At 40.6% G+C, this 17,181-nt stretch overlaps 1 long non-coding RNA gene across 2 annotated transcripts in view; it reads left to right on the top strand.

The window, feature by feature from the left end:
• LOC125939458 (uncharacterized) overlaps positions 1-17,181 on the top strand; it is a 37,873-nt gene that overhangs the window by 11,459 nt on the left and 9,233 nt on the right. Inside the window, exon 3 of one of the 2 annotated variants that reach the window (XR_007463064.1) lies at positions 11,815-11,904. This is a non-coding gene — a long non-coding RNA (uncharacterized LOC125939458). Of the gene's footprint in view, positions 1-11,814; positions 11,907-17,181 lie in introns of those variants that run through there. The other variant, XR_007463063.1, reaches the window with a different exon arrangement.

Raw genomic sequence — 17,181 nt, 5'->3', positions numbered from 1 at the left:
CCTCAGGGTAGACAGCCAGGAGTAAGACAAAAACACTGCCTCAAGGAGCTTTTGTTCTGCAAGGGGAATAAGACAAGTGCTCAAATCAATACGATACAGGTTGCAGGAGATAGGTGCCCCAACAGAGGCTACAAAGAACTATGGAAGGTCAAATGAGGGAGAGATTACATCCCATAAGAAAAGACCTGGTGGAGATCTAAGTCAGTTTGGGGAATGTTGAGTTTGAAATCAGTGGGGCATTCAGATGTAAGCATTAGCAGGCAGTGAGGACATGGGACAGAAACCAGGAAGAGAGAGGTGGGTGAGAAGTAGCGTCCAAAGTCATGTTTGAAAGAGTGTGTTCTCAGCTGTTTGACTCCTGTTTTGACTACTAGGATACTTTTACTGCTACAGCTTCCAGAGCCTACGTGCAGCTGGGGGTTTTAATTTCCTAGCAAAGAGACTTCCTGCCACAGCTGAGGCACCCAGGACCTACAGTTAGGGACTTCTGCTTAGGCAAAGTTGTATTTCAGTTCTTAAAATGAGAAGTTTTTTGTTTGTTTTTGTTGTTTTTCTGATTTTTAAGGTAATATGTGTACACTTTTTTTTAAAAGTATAAAACAAATTTTAAAAAATCATTCATATTTCATATTCATATAACCTACTATTCAGAAAAAATATTTTATAGTACTAAGCTTTTCTATGTAATTAATGCAATTAATGCAAATTTATCTCTATATATTGATTCTTTTTTTAACTCAAGTATTTTTTTAAAAACAATTGGATGATGTTAGACATATTTTTTGTTATTTTTTCTCTTTAAATAATACACCATGGCTTTACATGAAATACACATCTACATCAACATTTTGGATTCCTGCAGAGAATCCCAACTCCTTACTGATAAGCACTCAAATTATTTTCACTTTGAAACTGCTTTTAGGGGCACCTGGGTGGCTCTGTCAGTTGGGCATCCGACTTCTGCTCAGGTCATGATCTCACGGCTCCTGAGTTCCAAGCCTGGCGTTGGGCTCTGTGCTGACAGCCCAGAGCCTGGAGCCTGCTTCAGATTCTGTGTCTCCGGCTCTCCACTCCTCCCCTATTCATACTTTGTCTCTCTCTGTCTCAAAAATAAATAAACATTAAAAAAAATTTTAACTGCTTTTAAATGATACTGTGATAAACACCTTTGTGCATGTATTTTGTTGGGTTTTCCTTAATATAAAATTTTTTAAGTTTATTTATTTTGAGAGAGAGTGCGAGCAGGGAAGGGAGAGAGAGAATCCTAAGCAGGCTCCACACCAACAGCACAGAGCCCAATGGGGGAGCTCAAACTCATGAACCATGAGATCATGACCCAAGTCAAAACCAAGGGCCGGACACTTAACAGACAGAGCCACCCAGGCACCCCTCTTAATATAAACTTTTTAAAGTGGAATTCAGGGTCAAAAGATATGTGTTATGCTAAGTGAAATAAGTCAGTCAGAGAAAGACAAATATATGATTTCACTCATAGGTGGAATTTAAGAAACAAAACAGATGAACATAGGGAAAGGGAAGCAAAAATAAGATAAAAAACAGACAGTGAGGCAAATCATAAGAGGCTCTTAAATACAGATAACAAACTGAGGGTTGCTGGAGGGGTGTTGGCAGGGGGATGGGCTAAATGGGTAATGGGCATTAAGCAGGGCACTTGTTGGGATGGGCACTGGGAATTATATATAGGTGATGAATCACTAAGTTCTGCTCCTGAAACCAATACTACACTATACATTAACTAACCTGAATTTAAATTTTTTTAAAAAGGAGAAAAAAAGATATGTTTAACTGTATTAATACATATCGTCCTTGGACAAAATGTAACATCAAACAGTTTAAACTTTGACTGAATCTTGCCCCTCCTTTAAGTACTCCTCCCACGTCAGGTGGCCTCCCTCCCCATCCATACACCTATCTTGACCCCATTCTTACAAGACCTGAGCAGACTGTTACTTAATTGCTTTAAACAATAAGATATTCACTTTTTACGGCTTTTAATGACTCATTTTCATGAACATGAAAATAACATCTGGAGCCAAAGAAATGAAGCTATAATGAAGACAACAAAGGCAGAAGAACTATTATGGGCTGACCCTTGACTGATAAACCTCAAAACACACCATTATTAGCCAGGATGAGGCATTTTGAGTTATGATCAGATAATCTGCCCACTTGCAATGTGAGATTTTCTTGATCTGTTTTTGTCAGCACAATTTCTTCACTGGAATGGTCACCCAAACTTCCATTCTGACAATCTTTTGTCATTTCCCCAGCACATTTCCTATTGCCATTACGGAGAAAGAAAGTGGTCTCTGCCACCAAAGAAAATTCACATTTGGACCAGATGCTCCTGTCTGTGTTGAACAGGGGCACAGGTTCTTTGACCTCTGTGTTCATTTCTGCAGTCCATTTGGATGGCAACAGCAACCAAGGAGTGTGACCCAATAATTATTACTAAGTCCATTAAACTGAAATTCTACTACATTCTCAGCCACGAGCAACACATAATAATCCTGCAAGGCACATCTGTGGACAAGCCACGGAGGCCATGGAAAATTTACTGTGGGACTCTAGGATCTTATTTCATGTTCTCACATTTCTCTGAAGAAAAAAAAAATGTTACTTATGAACATGGAGTTAAACTCTTACAAGTTGCACAAGGTTACAAAAGAAAAGAGGAATCCAATCTTGAAAACTCGGTCTAAAAATAGCTATGAATATACAGAATGTAATTTTTTAAAACTTAACCCAAATGAGTGACTACTGCTTTTTTTTTTCTTTCCATCTGTGTGATGTTTCAAGTGATACCTTCCTTTTATGAAGTCTGATTTTCTATTATCCTCTTACACATAGTAGGCACTCAATAAATGTTTATTGCAATGAGGTAAATTTAATACACTTAGGTCAATATCTTTCACACATTCCTTATAGTAAGTTTATAGTCAGAAAACAATGTTGACAACAGCCATTTCAGAGACAATACCAAAGGGAGCTCTCCAAACACACCTGAGGTAAATTACTAAATTCTAATTTAAACCACAGCCAATATTACCAATTTGTTTTAAATGACTTGTCCAGCTCTTAGAAGAGAACAATGATTTGGGGAACAGAAGTAGATCAAGAAGATTGAGAGTGAGTGGCAGGAGTAAAGGGATACATATTTGCAATTCTGGCTTCCTACAGTGAATAGTCAAAAGCTCTCCTACCAGAAAATAATATCTTAAATTGAAAAGCATTCAGATCATGGTGGATTTCTAACTCTATTGAATTTCCTCCTCCCAGGCAGCCTATTTACAAAAGCAGTATGATCACTGTTAATATTGTCATTTAATAAACACATTTCTGATGGGAAAAATATATATAATCCAACTATATCCCAACATGTAAATAAAGATTTCTTCTTAAAATATTAGCTTTGTTTGAGGTTGTTGCTTTTCTTTTCAAACTGATCTCTTAGGAATTAAAATATACCAACAAATGGAATTAGTTACACAAAGCAATAAAATACATTCTTCCTAATATGCAAATATCTTCCTACGTTTTCAGGATAACAGCACACTGGAAGGACAGGGATACAGAGAACTGTCATTTAAAATGCCCAAAAGTGTTTTTTAAATCAGAAACCATATTCAAGCAGCTCTTTTTCACTGTGATGTACTTTGCCCCTCTATTCATTCAAAACTTCTTAGTAAGCACTTACACATCATCACCCTGATGTCTCACTAGTTCCTTGGGTGACTTCCTCTGGAGAGTAAACAGATTTGAACAGGCAAAAAAAATAACACATCCTCTGCTCACATTACACCGATGTGCCTTACAAGAATCATTTCAGACACAAATTTTCTCATTAGTGGGGAACACTCTATTTAGTAAAACAACTTTAGCTTAAATATGATCATAGAAATCTTTTCAAAGATAAGATAATGCTTTTCTAAACCAATTACAAATTTTAAAAACGTATTGCTACAGTGACCAATTCATCTGGTTTGCCCAGAACTGTCCCAATTTCAAAACTAAAATTCCTGCATCCTGGGAGCTCCCTTCACACCCAAACAAACAGGGACAATTGGTCACCCTACAATAAGCAATATTTGAATGCAAATATCAGAAGGGTCAAGCCATTCTTTTTCATTGAATTTAAAAGCCTCTGTATGTATGTATAAAGCACTGTGCTGAAAAGCAGTCGGTCAGGGTTCAGGCAAGAGTTGGGTGGCATGGCCAAACTAATTTGAGGAGACTTTCATAAAGAGGTTACTGACGGAGGTATGGGCAGAGTTAGGGAATCCAACAAGATGTTGGGCAGGATCCTGGGCTAGCAACAGTGGGGAGACACTAGCACCTGAAGAGGTAGATTATCAGAACCTGAAGAAGGCAACTGTTCAGTGAGAGATGTCCTCCTGAATTCACCATAACCCAGTGGGGAGAGAGCCTAGACCTCTGTGTCCTTCCACTCTCCAGATTTGCAAAGATGCCTCCCCTTGGTTGTATCCAACTAGAAGGCAGAGGAAGGAAGCCTGTTGATAAAGTTCTCATCTGTCAGCATCCCAAGCCATGGAGCAGAGCAAAGACTGGGTCTGCAGGGGCCCAAACAGAGTTAAGCCTGGCTTCTGCTTTTAGCAATTTAAAATATAGGAGAAATCTTAAAGCATTATTTCAGATGCACACCTATCATCTCCCTGTACCATTTGCTAGCACCAAAAAACTGAGTGTTAAGATATAACTAGTCCTTGGGGAAGTAAATAGAAGTTGAGTTTAGGGGTGCCTGGGTGCTCAGTTGGTTAAGTGTCCAACTTCAGCTCAGGTCATGATCTCATGGTCCATGAGTTCGAGCCCCGCGTCAGGCTCTATGCTGACAGCTCAGAGCCTGGAGCCTGCTTCAGATTCTGTGTTTCCCTCTCTCTCTGACCCTCCCCTGCACATGCTCTCTCTCTCTCTCAAAAATGAATAAATGTTTAAAAAATTAAAAAAAAAAAAGAAAGAAATCAAGTTTAGTTCTTTATGCCTTTTGGCATGGTCTATCTTTAGTTAACTTAAAATGAATGAACCCTGAGAGTTCAAGAGATATTTGTAGAAATATTAAAGTATCTACCTCTGCTACTTTCATGATTGAGTCAGAGTTTGAATTGTACATCTATTCCTTCCCTTAATAACTCCAACAAAATAATTTGAGGATATCTGCAAGGTGGCACTAAGTTACCTTGTTGGATTTACTCTGTGGTATTCTGCCAATATTTTTACTCTGAAGCAACCTTCTCTTATCAAAAGCAAGAGTCTCCATGCTTTTCTAAAGTTTGTCCATTCTTGTCAAAGCTGGAAACAAATGGGCAGATTACCCAGTAATGAAAGCAACTGTATTATACACTGTCGGCTGCATCAGATTTTCTAAGTGACAACTTAGATTTACAGAAGAAACATTACAGGAAATCACTACCAATGTGATCCCCAAAATGCTTCCCTTCGTATTATCCCCTCCACCACCATTCATTCAATGTTTAGAGGTGAAAACACCAATAAATGTATCATAAAGTTAGCTTTCATTCTGATAGCATTCAAACTGCTGAAATTCCCCACACAATTGCAGCATCATGGCAGCTAATGTCTCACAAAAAGACCACAGGTTGCCATGCAAAAAGTGCCTGTTATCTTTAAAGTGATTGTGAATAGGTTACTGAGTCTCCATTCCTTCCTTTGTAAAATGAGGGAAATAATGGATAACTCATTGATTGTTGTAAGGATTAAGTAGTAATATAATTTCAAAAAAATACCTGACAGGAAGTAGGCCCACAATTAATGTCCACACTCATACTCTCTGCCTTACCCTAGTATATATTATATATACATTTAGATACATAGTTTTGGTAACTTTATATTTTAGTAACTAAAGAAAGTATGCCATAGAATCTGCAAACATATCTGCTCATCTCTGCTCCTTGACATTGAGTAGCCATCGGCAAATACGGCGGATGAGTTCAGACAAGTATGGCATTCCACTGAACAAAGGGTTTTCAGAGAAGTATGAGTTTTCTTTGTTTTAACCCACTTGAGGTAATCCAAATCGGTAAGTAATGAAGTGTAGCCAAGCAACATGCATTCAGGAGAGGCAGAAGGGTAGAAATCTTACCTATGTATTGAGAAGAAAATTTAAGGGGTCTTCTCAGACACAAAAAGACCTTCATGTCCATATGTGAGGTAGATGGGCAATATACATCCCTTCAGACACTCCGGGCTCACCTGCTGTGGGGGGCATGAACCAACACCGAACAATGGGGAAAATGATCAAGTCATCCCTCTGACCAAATATCTTCTTTTTTTTTCCCCAAAGCGTAGTGTTTTCTTTTCTCCTTGTCTCTCTCCATTCCATCCAACCCCCCACCCCCACCAAAAGAAATTAAAATTTTGAAGTACCTCCATTTGATATTTAACATAAGCCCTGAGTGGTCACGGATTCTCTTTCTTACATTTTCACTGACAAACTGCTTCCAGCTGCCCTTTCGGGTGGGACGCCACCACAATAAAATGCACTGTTTGCTGAGGATTTCAGCTGCCACCTGGGGGCTCAGCGTCCTCAATGAAGGCTATTTAAGCAATGCTGGTGGTGAAATGGTGACAAATGGTATATTGACTTTTTTTCTGGTGTTTGTGGTTTAGGACTAGTTGGTTTCAGTCTTGCTGGCTCTTGCTTCCGTGTTACCAATCTTTTCCACATTTAAAGTCTGTTACTGCCTCTCCTTCAGGGTTATGGCAGCAAGCTTTGTGCTGTTGACAGAAGCCATTTGTTGAGTGGAAGGTTCATATTTTAGAATACTGGCAAGGACTGATTTTACAGTTAGTCCATGGTTCTGAATTTACGTTTACTTTTTTAAGGGTTTTCTTTTTCACCTAGCTGAAAAATGTTTCTTCATTAGGTTGTTATCACTCCATTCACATGAAATGGCCTTGACTGCTACTTCTTTTATCTCTAGTCACACACGGTAAAATTAGGCTTGAGCCCACATGATTAGCCAGAGACTGGTCCACATGTGACTCACATTTGCTCTCTAAACATCTCAGTGGCTTCACTGGTAAGATGGACTTTGTCTCAAGCTCAACCCCTTATATGTCACCTTTCTTATCTCTGGAGTCCCTTCCTTAGCCTTGGTGGCAGTTTTCAAAGATGATCATCTTTGTATCTTTGCCTCGGCTTCCTCCTGTTCAGTTCCTTCTCCTTACACTGCCTTCCTCCTTCATCTCTCGCAGTTCTAGAACACATGCAGTTATTTCTGCTTCAAGGTCCTGAGCTGACTGTTGGCTAAACTAAAACACGGCTGAACCCAAAGTCCTGAGAAAGGACAGTTTCCACTCTACTCTGGAAGAGGAGTCTGGGACTCTTGCTTCTAAAGGGAAAGAAAGTACATTTCATTGAGGGCTCATCAGGAATCCCAGCATGCCCTTGGGCAGAAGGCACTGGCTGCTGTAATAGCTTTCTGCTTCCAACTGTAAAGAGATCCAAGAGCAATTTACCTTCAAAGAGATGCCATGGGTTCAAGACCCTTTCCGTGAACTTCCTACTTTGTGCACTCCAATACAACAAGGTCAGGTGGCCATTTGAAGTGGAAAAAATGATTTTTCTCCAATCCAAAGCATGGTTGGAGTACAATCTAGAGGCAACCTAAACTACTTGCATAGTTCCACATTATTCCACTAATTTAGTACAAACCCATATGTACACAGGCTTGGACCTGGTCTCACTTCTATTTCTCAAGCCCAGTCCCCACCTTCCCAGAGCTCTTCCTTCCTCCTAGGTCCCAATCTCCCTCTAAGTATCACCTTCCCAGAGCTCTTGCTTCCTCCTAGGTCCCAATCTCCCTGTAAGTATCAAGCCAATTGAAAATCAACTTTATTTAAAATCTATTGCATACCTCCTCAGTCTAGTAGGGTAGTCATCCATGCAGAGTCATAAATTACAACAGTGATGAGAACAATCGAAGTGGGACAAAATCCCTCTTCTCCAAACACATGAACCCCACCTCTATAGCATCCTTGTTCCTGCCCCTGGAATCTCTCCAAACCAGACTCTCCCTCCTGCTGGCACACAGCCTAGATCAAACATCCAAAGAGGCCCTGCTACCTTTTCCTGCTCAGTCCTCCTTCAAGCCTGTGTGAATCTACTTTCTCTGAAACTTCATTTTGCATGGGTGCACTCATGCATGCTCACACTCATACTCTTACACACTCACACCACACACACACAGACACACACACCCTGCAGAATCAACAAGTCATGCTGAGAATACAGAACTCATATCCATATTTCCAGATTATTCTCAGACCTTTTGTATATCCATAGCCCAGACAGACGAAGTTACTCAGTCTGTTCACTGTTTTGATGGAGGGAATATCTGTCAAACCAAGACATAGACCTAATGAGTCCTGTTACATCAACATGCAGAAGACTTGGTACTTCAGGAATTATGAATCCATCATTGAAAAAGGTGAATGACCCCATCATCTTTTGACTATTAGGATCAAAAGGTAAAGATTCTAATATAGGTAACCTGAAACATCCAAAAATCCAAAAGCTTTTCTGGTCTGAAATCATCAGCCAATATTCTTCCAGAAAATATATTTTCCTGGTGATGTTTGGATTGAGATGTTATTAGAATAAGTGTCTACACCACGGGTAGTCTGCAAACTATTCAAGGTAAGGTCTGGGTGGCACAATGAAACTAGTGTGAGAGTAAAAGCATCTGCTGAAGGTAAACTATAGAATTGATAATGGAGACTTAATTCTGTGTTTTTCCAAACACAGATAATATAACTTACATGTTCCCAAGTGAGGGAAAGAAATTCTTTGGGAGACAAAGTTGAATGGCTTCGGTACTTGGCTCAGCAAGTCAGTTTTAAAGTCGTATTCACGAGCTACACTGGATCGGACTCCAAGGGCCAGGAGTAAAGTCAGTGAAACATCGATTGTATTCCCTATAAGTATTCTCCTCCAATAGGCAGTTGAAGAAACCAATGCACATCCACAGTGTGTCTGTCCTCAGATAGAAGAGAAGAGCTACAAAAAAATTATAAAATATAATATATACAGTGTATGAAATATATAAAAACATGTAATATACAATATATAAATATAAAATATAGAGTATATATAGCATAGTGTGTTGTAAATATATGTATACACAGACTGTACTATATCAATCACAGACTCCCTAACCTTAAGGAGCTTACCATCTAGGCAGATGTGCAAATCCAACCCCTTGTCAACAACAAATTGCCCAGAGAGAGAGGAAAGGATATCACCTGAGCCAGAGGACTCTGGGAAGGAAGGCTCCACACAGGCATTTGGATCCGATGTGGAAGAATGGAAAAAAAAAAAAAAAATCAATGAAGACAGAACGCAAGGAGAGTTAGTCTAGTCACAGGGCACGGCAAGAGCAAAGGACTGCGAAATGCACGCTCTACAGGGTACAAGAAAAGTCTGCCCTGTGATCGGGCTCCGTGTGCATGAGATGTCATTGGAGAGGTCACTGGAGTTGAGCCCAGAAAGAAATCTGACGCCAGGCCACGCAGGACGTTTTTTTTTTGTTTTTTTTTTTTTTTTTAATTTTTGGGACAGAGAGAGACAGAGCATGAACGGGGGAGGGGCAGAGAGAGAGGGAGACACAGAATCGGAAACAGGCTCCAGGCTCCGAGCCATCAGCCCAGAGCCTGACGCGGGGCTCGAACTCACGGACCGCGAGATCGTGACCTGGCTGAAGTCGGACGCTTAACCGACTGCGCCACCCAGGCGCCCCTGGCCACGCAGGACGTTTAATGCCGCGCTAAGAAGTTTCGTTGTTATCCCGAAGACGGTGAAGCCACCACCTGTTTTTCTGGAGGAGCCTGATATGATTCAATCTGTGCTCTAGGAAGACACGTGGTGACCGTGCTGTGGAAGGGTGGGAATGGAGAGGAGCTAAAAACGGGGAGGCCCCTTAAGGAAACGGGCCTCCGGTAAAATCCGGGGAATTTAAGCACACACACAGGTCCTTCTAGCACCCTCTGTGCAGGCCTGCCCCTCCTCCACAGAAGCCTCCCCTGGAACATTCTCAAGCCCCCACCCAGCCTGTGTTCCTCCAGGGGCGCTTTTTTGAGAGAGAGACAGAGACAGAGACAGAGAGACAGAGACAACACGAGTGGGGGAGGGGCAGAGACGGGGAGATACAGAATCCCAGGGAGGTTCCAGGCTCCGAGCTGTCCGCACAGAGCCCGAAGTGGGGCTCGAACTCATGAACGGCGAAATCCTGACCTGAGCTGAAGTCGAACACTTCCCGGACTGAGCCACCCAGGCGCCCCTGGTGCTTACTTAGCATTGCACATGCTAGGCCGGCTGTCACGTGACTCCAGCGTTTGCTCCTATGTTTGGAACATCGCACTTCTGGTACACAATCTGTGTGCATCTCGTTCAAAGCCACTTAACACTTTTGGCTGATAGAAGTCTTACAGTTAACAAAGCCCCTCGGGTTTTACACGAAATGCTGCTGAATCATGAATCTCCCACCCTCTCTTCATTTTTATGAGTAGTTAAGATAGAAGCCCTACCTCTAGTAGTAAAGGCTACTAATGTAGTAGATTACTTAAATAACCAGCATGCCTTTTAAAGGGGGCTGTTATGATCTAATTCAAGTGATAACAATCCAGGGTCTGTGCCTGGCCTCAGTCTAACGCATATCCTATGTGAGCAGAAAGGGGTTTTAAAAAAAATTTTTTTTAACGTTTATTCATTTTTGAGGGACACAGAGAGACAGAGCGTGAGTGGGGGAGGGGCAGAGAGAAAGGGAGACACAGAATCCGAAGCAGGCTCCAGGCTCCGAGCTGTCCACACAGAGCCTAACGTGGGGCTGGAATTCACTAACCTGAGATCATGACCTGAGCCAAAGTCGGACACTTAACCCACTGAGCCAGCCAGGAGCCCCAGAAGGGGACTTTTTGACCCTGCCCCCCCACCTCCCATCCACCTCCCATCCTTGCATTCTTAATCCACAAACTATTCCTTGGAGTATTACCCCCTGCAAAAATCAATATACGTAAAAAAATTCAAGGTATTGGTAATGTGTGAAGGGGAAGGAGAGAGGTGGTAATATTTATTTTGGGTGTCAAATACAAGGGGATCATTTTATTTTATACCCTTTTGTATGTATGGAGTACTACACGATAAAAAATTTTAGTATATAATAATTTTAAAGGTATACATGGGGTTGGTTTAAAGTGGGAAGAAAATTCTCTATGATCCTTCTGTTTTGCATTTTTTTAAGAAAAAGGGGTAATGGAGAAAAATGAGGAGAGAAGGCATTAAATAAGCACAATGAAAGGAAGAGAAAAAGATTTAAGATGGAGAAAGTAAGTGAAAGTAAGGAAAAAGATTCAAGCTGGGAAGACAGACAGCAATGGTGGGTTTGGAAGGAAGACTTATTTGCCTGGTGGGCACAGAATGAGGCAGGAGACCAGACGGATGAATATGGCGACTACCCACAACATTGAGAAGAGATGGGGTTGGAAGAGATGGGAAGGTGCCTCAGATCCTTCAAAAGCTCTCAGCAGATCCACCCCACCTTCTGTCCATCAGCCTCAACCATTTGAGGTAGTCAAACCACTCCACCCCCAACCCCCCGCCTTATTGTCCAGACCACGGCCCGTAGGCAGGAAGCACTGACACCAAGGTCCTGCCAGTGTGTCCACCAGATGCTCCCTCACAGCTCTGGCTCAGATTCTCCTTACACATTAGGTATCTGCCCCGTGACTCAGCCTGCTGTCCTTCCTTCCCTCCCCCAGGGCCTGAGCAGCAGCCTGCCAAACCATAATCAACAGGAGCCCTGCAAGCCTCAGGAGCAATGGCGACATCTTTCCAGTGAAACCTGCCGGGTAGGTGTGCGGACTATCAAGGACTTGGTTGGTCACAATGGGACTCCAAACTTCAGGGTAAAAGTCACACTGCCCTCTCCCCCCATCCCCACCTCCCGAGTGGCAAAATTCCACTTGAATTAAAGAGTTACATGTTTTTAAAAAGTGAAACCATAAAAATATATGTAACTCAGATAAGTAAAGTAAAAAAAAAAAGTGAGTTGTGTAAAAAAAAAGAACAAATGGATATGCAAGCACATGAGACCAGTACAATGGACAGTCTGAACTGTGTGGGGTTTGCCATGAAATAGCTTCTTTTTTTTTTTTTTTTTTTTTTTTCCTTCAACCTCTGCCTTCAAATCTTCCTTTCTAGTCTCTTCTCGACTCCTTGGGCTGAACACACAGCTCTTTAGTCACTCAGCTTCAAAAGCAGTCTCATTCTGGTCACTAAGATTCTATTGCATATATTAAAGTCCAGGCTAAGTCAAAGATTAATTTGATATCCATTCACATCCAAAGGCTTTTCCCCTCCATCCATCCCAGGCTGGACTTGTGGCCCAAGGGTCTATCTGGAAAGGAGGAATAAGGTTCTCCTTTTGCAAGGTTCTTCCTTTCTCTCCCTCTCCCTGCTGCTTCTAACCCCTCTGAGGGTGGGTGGGGGTGAGGGGATGGAGGACAAGAAGAATAGGGCAAAAGCACTTTCACTGGACTCTTGCAGCCTCATCTGTCTTGGTGGTTGTGCTCTTGTGCCTGGAGGGGCCCACCCATGGGTGGTACTATTGTCTGACCCAGAAGATGCTCTCCAGGTAATCTCCACTCACAGCCTCACCCCCAGGCAACCATCCCAGCAATGCCCATCACAGCCTGAGGGTTGGGGAGAGGAGCCACCTTGAATGGGATACCAGCAAGATAGCACAACTCAATATCTACTAGGGACAACTTGGAAGCTTCTCATTTGGCTGTGAGGGACCAATGGGAGAAGACCCCAAACCACAAACCCTCTATCCAGATCTTTCTCGTGAATAGATTCTCTTGGTAGTCTTATGTCAAAAGACTTATGGACCTCTTCTTAGAATGTTTATAAAATAAAATATGCAATATTACAAAGGAAACTAATATTACAAAGGAAAAAAACATTTTTTTTTAATTTGTACTCTAATATGTATGCTGCTTCATGTAACAATCCTCTCAGTGATTTCTAAGTGGTGCTGAGTGTAAATGATATTTTGAGGTATCTGCAACAACTGTGTGTAACATGAAAACACCTGTGGCTTCTACTGGTGACAAAGTTACATGTGTTGCTGATACTACTATGGTTTGTTGTCTACATTCGTAATGGAAGGAAATGCTAAATTTCAGCCAGAAGATAGTAAAAATAAGGACGGACTTATTCTTCCCACTCATGATCATGACCCCCCTGAATTCCATCCACAAATCCCTGAGGACTCCAGATCAAGAAATGCTACTCCTGCGAATGCTCCTCCCACAACCTTCCTGCCTCTGCATATATAGGTCAGAAAAGGTTAGGGAGGTGGCTGCAGGGCCGGTTTGGTGGCCTCTTGGTGAGATTTGTAGCTCCCTTAAGATTAGAGAAAATTAAATCCAATAGTCATCAGTTTGGGGACACACAACTCTGAATCGGTGTGAAAAAGCCCACTAAATGACTTGTTGCTGCAAATGTAGTTTCTGCTCTACATTTATGAAAATACTCTGGAATTGGTATCCAAGAAGCTGTTAAGAGTAAATACCTTGGGGGAGTGGAGGTGGAGGTTGGGGTAAACGGAAGGGAATTACTTTTCATATTAAACCATATAATGAAAAGCGACTTTAAAGAAAACTTTAAAATTTTTCCAAAGGAAACTGTTTGTTATTTTAAGCCGATCTAAGGCTCATAAGGAGTTTCTAAGCATAAAAGTAACAGAAAAATGATGGGGATGATTGACAGATTTGATTACACCAAAGATAAGTCAAAACATACTGATATCACAAACTAAAAGAATAATAACAAACTTGACGAAATATTTGCAATAAAAATTACAGAAAAGGAGCTAATAGTCTTATATTATGAAACAATCTTATAAATCAATGGGGGAAAACAGTAACATGCTACAAACGGCTGTTCTAGACTTTTCTTTCTGCCCTGATTCTACCATATCTACCTACAGAGAACAACTGACCAGAAAAGAAAGAGAATCCTAAACATACAGATGAATTTCCAAGATTCAGTGGTGGCTGAGGCCACTCCCACTTTTCTTTTAATTCCCAGTTCAGTCCAATCCACTGGTGTTTCAAACTGGTTAAGGCTTGGAGGACCCAGGGCCAAAGTGGACCTGAGCCTCTACACTAGAAGGAAAATAAGTGAATTTAATCATCTCCCATCTAGGGTATATTTAGAGTTAAGTGGTACCCTTACAATAAGGATGCAAGAAAATTTCTTGAAAGAGAAAATGTCATGTTTATTTGTACCTGGCCTTCTGGTAGAGCATCATGCCATGTGTACAACAGAATGGCCTTTGGAGACCAAATAAACTTGGATTCAAGTCCTGGTTCTTCTGCCTTTTACTGTCTATAAAACTTGAACAAGTCACTTATCTAGATCTTTGTTTTCTCATCTGTAAAGTGGGAATGATGCCTCCTCATAGGGTTGTTGTAAGGTTAAGAGATGGTATATGAGATCTACCTCATACCATACACACAAAAAGACTTCAAAGAAATAAATGTTTAACTAAAACATGAAAACGTTATGAAATACAGGATAATTTCTCTATGACCTTGGAATAGGAAATGATTTCTTAAGCAAGGTCCAAAAAAAGGCAAATGATAAAAATATACATACATGAATTAAACTATGCTAAGGTTTAAAACTTCAACGCAATGAAAGATATCTTTTAAAAACTAAAGACAAACAAAAACCTGGAAGAAGATATTTGTAACATATAACATAAGCAAAGCATTAGTATGGAACATACTAAAATTTTTTTAAGCAAACATTTTAATGCAAACCCGATAGAAAAACGAGCAAAAGACATGAACGGTAACCCACGGAAGAAACCACTATAGCCAACAAATATAGGAAAAGATGTGCAATTTCACCAAAAGCATGATAATGCAAAGAAATTCAGAGTGAGATATTTCACTCCCATAAAATTAGAAAAATTTTTTAACTTTGATGAAACAGTCACTGGAGAGGATTGTGGGGAGTCAGGGGTTTTCATGCACTGCTAGTAGGAATGTAAATTGATTCAATCACTTTGGAGAACAATTTGGCATTATCCAGTAAAGTTAAAAATAATCCCAGCCTCTGGATCCAACAATTCTACTTCTGAAGAAACCCCTGCACGTGTTGGACATGTGCACAAAGAGGCATAGAAAGACGTTTACTGTAGTCTTATTTTATAATAGAGATTTACTAGAACCAACTCAAATGTCCATCTGTAGAAGGGTGGGTAAATAAATTGCACTACATTCATACAGTGGAATACTATATACAAGTGAAAATAAATAACCAGGTTTATGTGTAGCAACATGGAGGAATCACAAAAAATGTAACTTTGAGTACAAAAATGCTGCATACACTATGATATGCGTGATACGCATTTATGTAAATATTCTTAAATACCCAAAGCAACACCAAATATTGTTTAGAGATGCATATCTCCATAGTAAAAGTATAAAAATATGGCCTGGATACAAACCAAATTTCTGAGGGGAAGGAAATTGGGCAGGAAATGTAGAAAAACTGTTATTGTACCTTCCTGTACTTTTTTAAAAAATTGAAGTATAATTGACATATAATATTACAGTAGTTTGATGTTTGCGTATATAGCAAAATGATCACCACAGCTAAGCCTGGTTAGTGTCCTTTGCCACATATAGTTACAAAAAAAAATTTTTGTGTGTGATGAGAACTTTTGAGATCCACTCTCTTAGCAACATTCAAATATGCAAGGCAGTATTATTAACTATAGTCACCCTGCTGTATATTACATCTTCATGACTTATTTATTTTATAACTGAAAGGTTGTACCTTTTGGCCCCCTTTACTCACTTTGCCCATGGCCCGCCCCCCTCTCTGACAACCACCAACCTCTTCTCTGTATCTATGTGCTCAAGGTTTTGTTTTGTTTTGTTTTGCTGTACTTTCCTATGCTTTAAAAAAATTTTTTTCCCAAAATAAGTAGTAAATATGAAGTACTGAGGAGAGTGTGTGACCTTTATGAGGTGCTTGTTAAATTATAGCTATTTTCGAAATTTTCTATCAAGTATAGGTAACTAAAATAAGCTTCGGTCCTGTGTCCCAATTCCAGGAAACTGGTAGCTCTTCACCCAGCACACCAGCGAATAGCAGGCCCTGTACATTGTAAAACAACATGAAATTAGTGTTGAGCCTCGTGTTAATCCAATGGCTCTCCACTGGAGGCAATTTTGACCACTAAGGGACACTTGTCGATGTCTGGAGACATTTTGGTTATCACAACTGGAATGGGGGGTGTGCAACTAGAACGTAGAAGACTGAGACCAGGGTTGCTGCTGAACATCCTACAATGCATAGGAGAGCCCCCTACATCAGAGAAGTATCTGGTACAAAATGCTAATAGTGTCAGAGTTGAGAAACCCTATGTAAGCCCATAGAAAGTAGAATAAACATTCATTGAACTGAGTTTTAATATATTAAGTTTGACTACTTTTCTGACGTGTTTTTTTTTTTTTCTAAATTATCAGACCTGTGGAACCATGCCTTCTTTCTAATACTGGATACTAAGACTAGATCAGAGAGCATGGGTGATAGAGATACTCCCACCCAGACCGTAACCTTTAGTTTTTTTCTCTGTCCCCACAGTAGGCAAGATGCCATTTGCCACAGGGAGTGTACTCTCTATAATCATTTTAATTGGGCAAAACATTATGGAATTTTTTTCCCAACTCTGAAACTGTATCAGTCTTGCATCCTAATTAAGTCCAACACTGGCTGCTTCCAAGCTAAAACAACAGAGGCGTTTCTTTTCAACGTCTCAGCAAATAGTTCAGCTGATCAATGGACGAGACCTCAAATCCACAACACTAAATGAACTACTTTATATTCTTAAAGTTCAGTTGGCCAAATCACACAGAGAGAGTATGTCACTCATGATCTGATGCAGCTTCATAGCTGAAAATCCCAAAATACAGTCACTTAAATAAGATGGAACTTTATTCTTTCTCATTTAAAAGATCTACAAGTAAGGCAATTCAGGGCTAATTTGCTAGCTCCATGATATCATCGTGCTTCTATGAGCTCTCCAAGGCCCTCATTCTCAT

The sequence above is a fragment of the Panthera uncia genome, assembly GCF_023721935.1.
Source record: "Panthera uncia isolate 11264 chromosome B2 unlocalized genomic scaffold, Puncia_PCG_1.0 HiC_scaffold_25, whole genome shotgun sequence".
Lineage (NCBI taxonomy): Eukaryota > Metazoa > Chordata > Mammalia > Carnivora > Felidae > Panthera > Panthera uncia.
The sequence above is the reverse complement of the archived record's forward strand: the minus strand, read 5'-3'. Positions and strand labels throughout refer to the sequence as shown.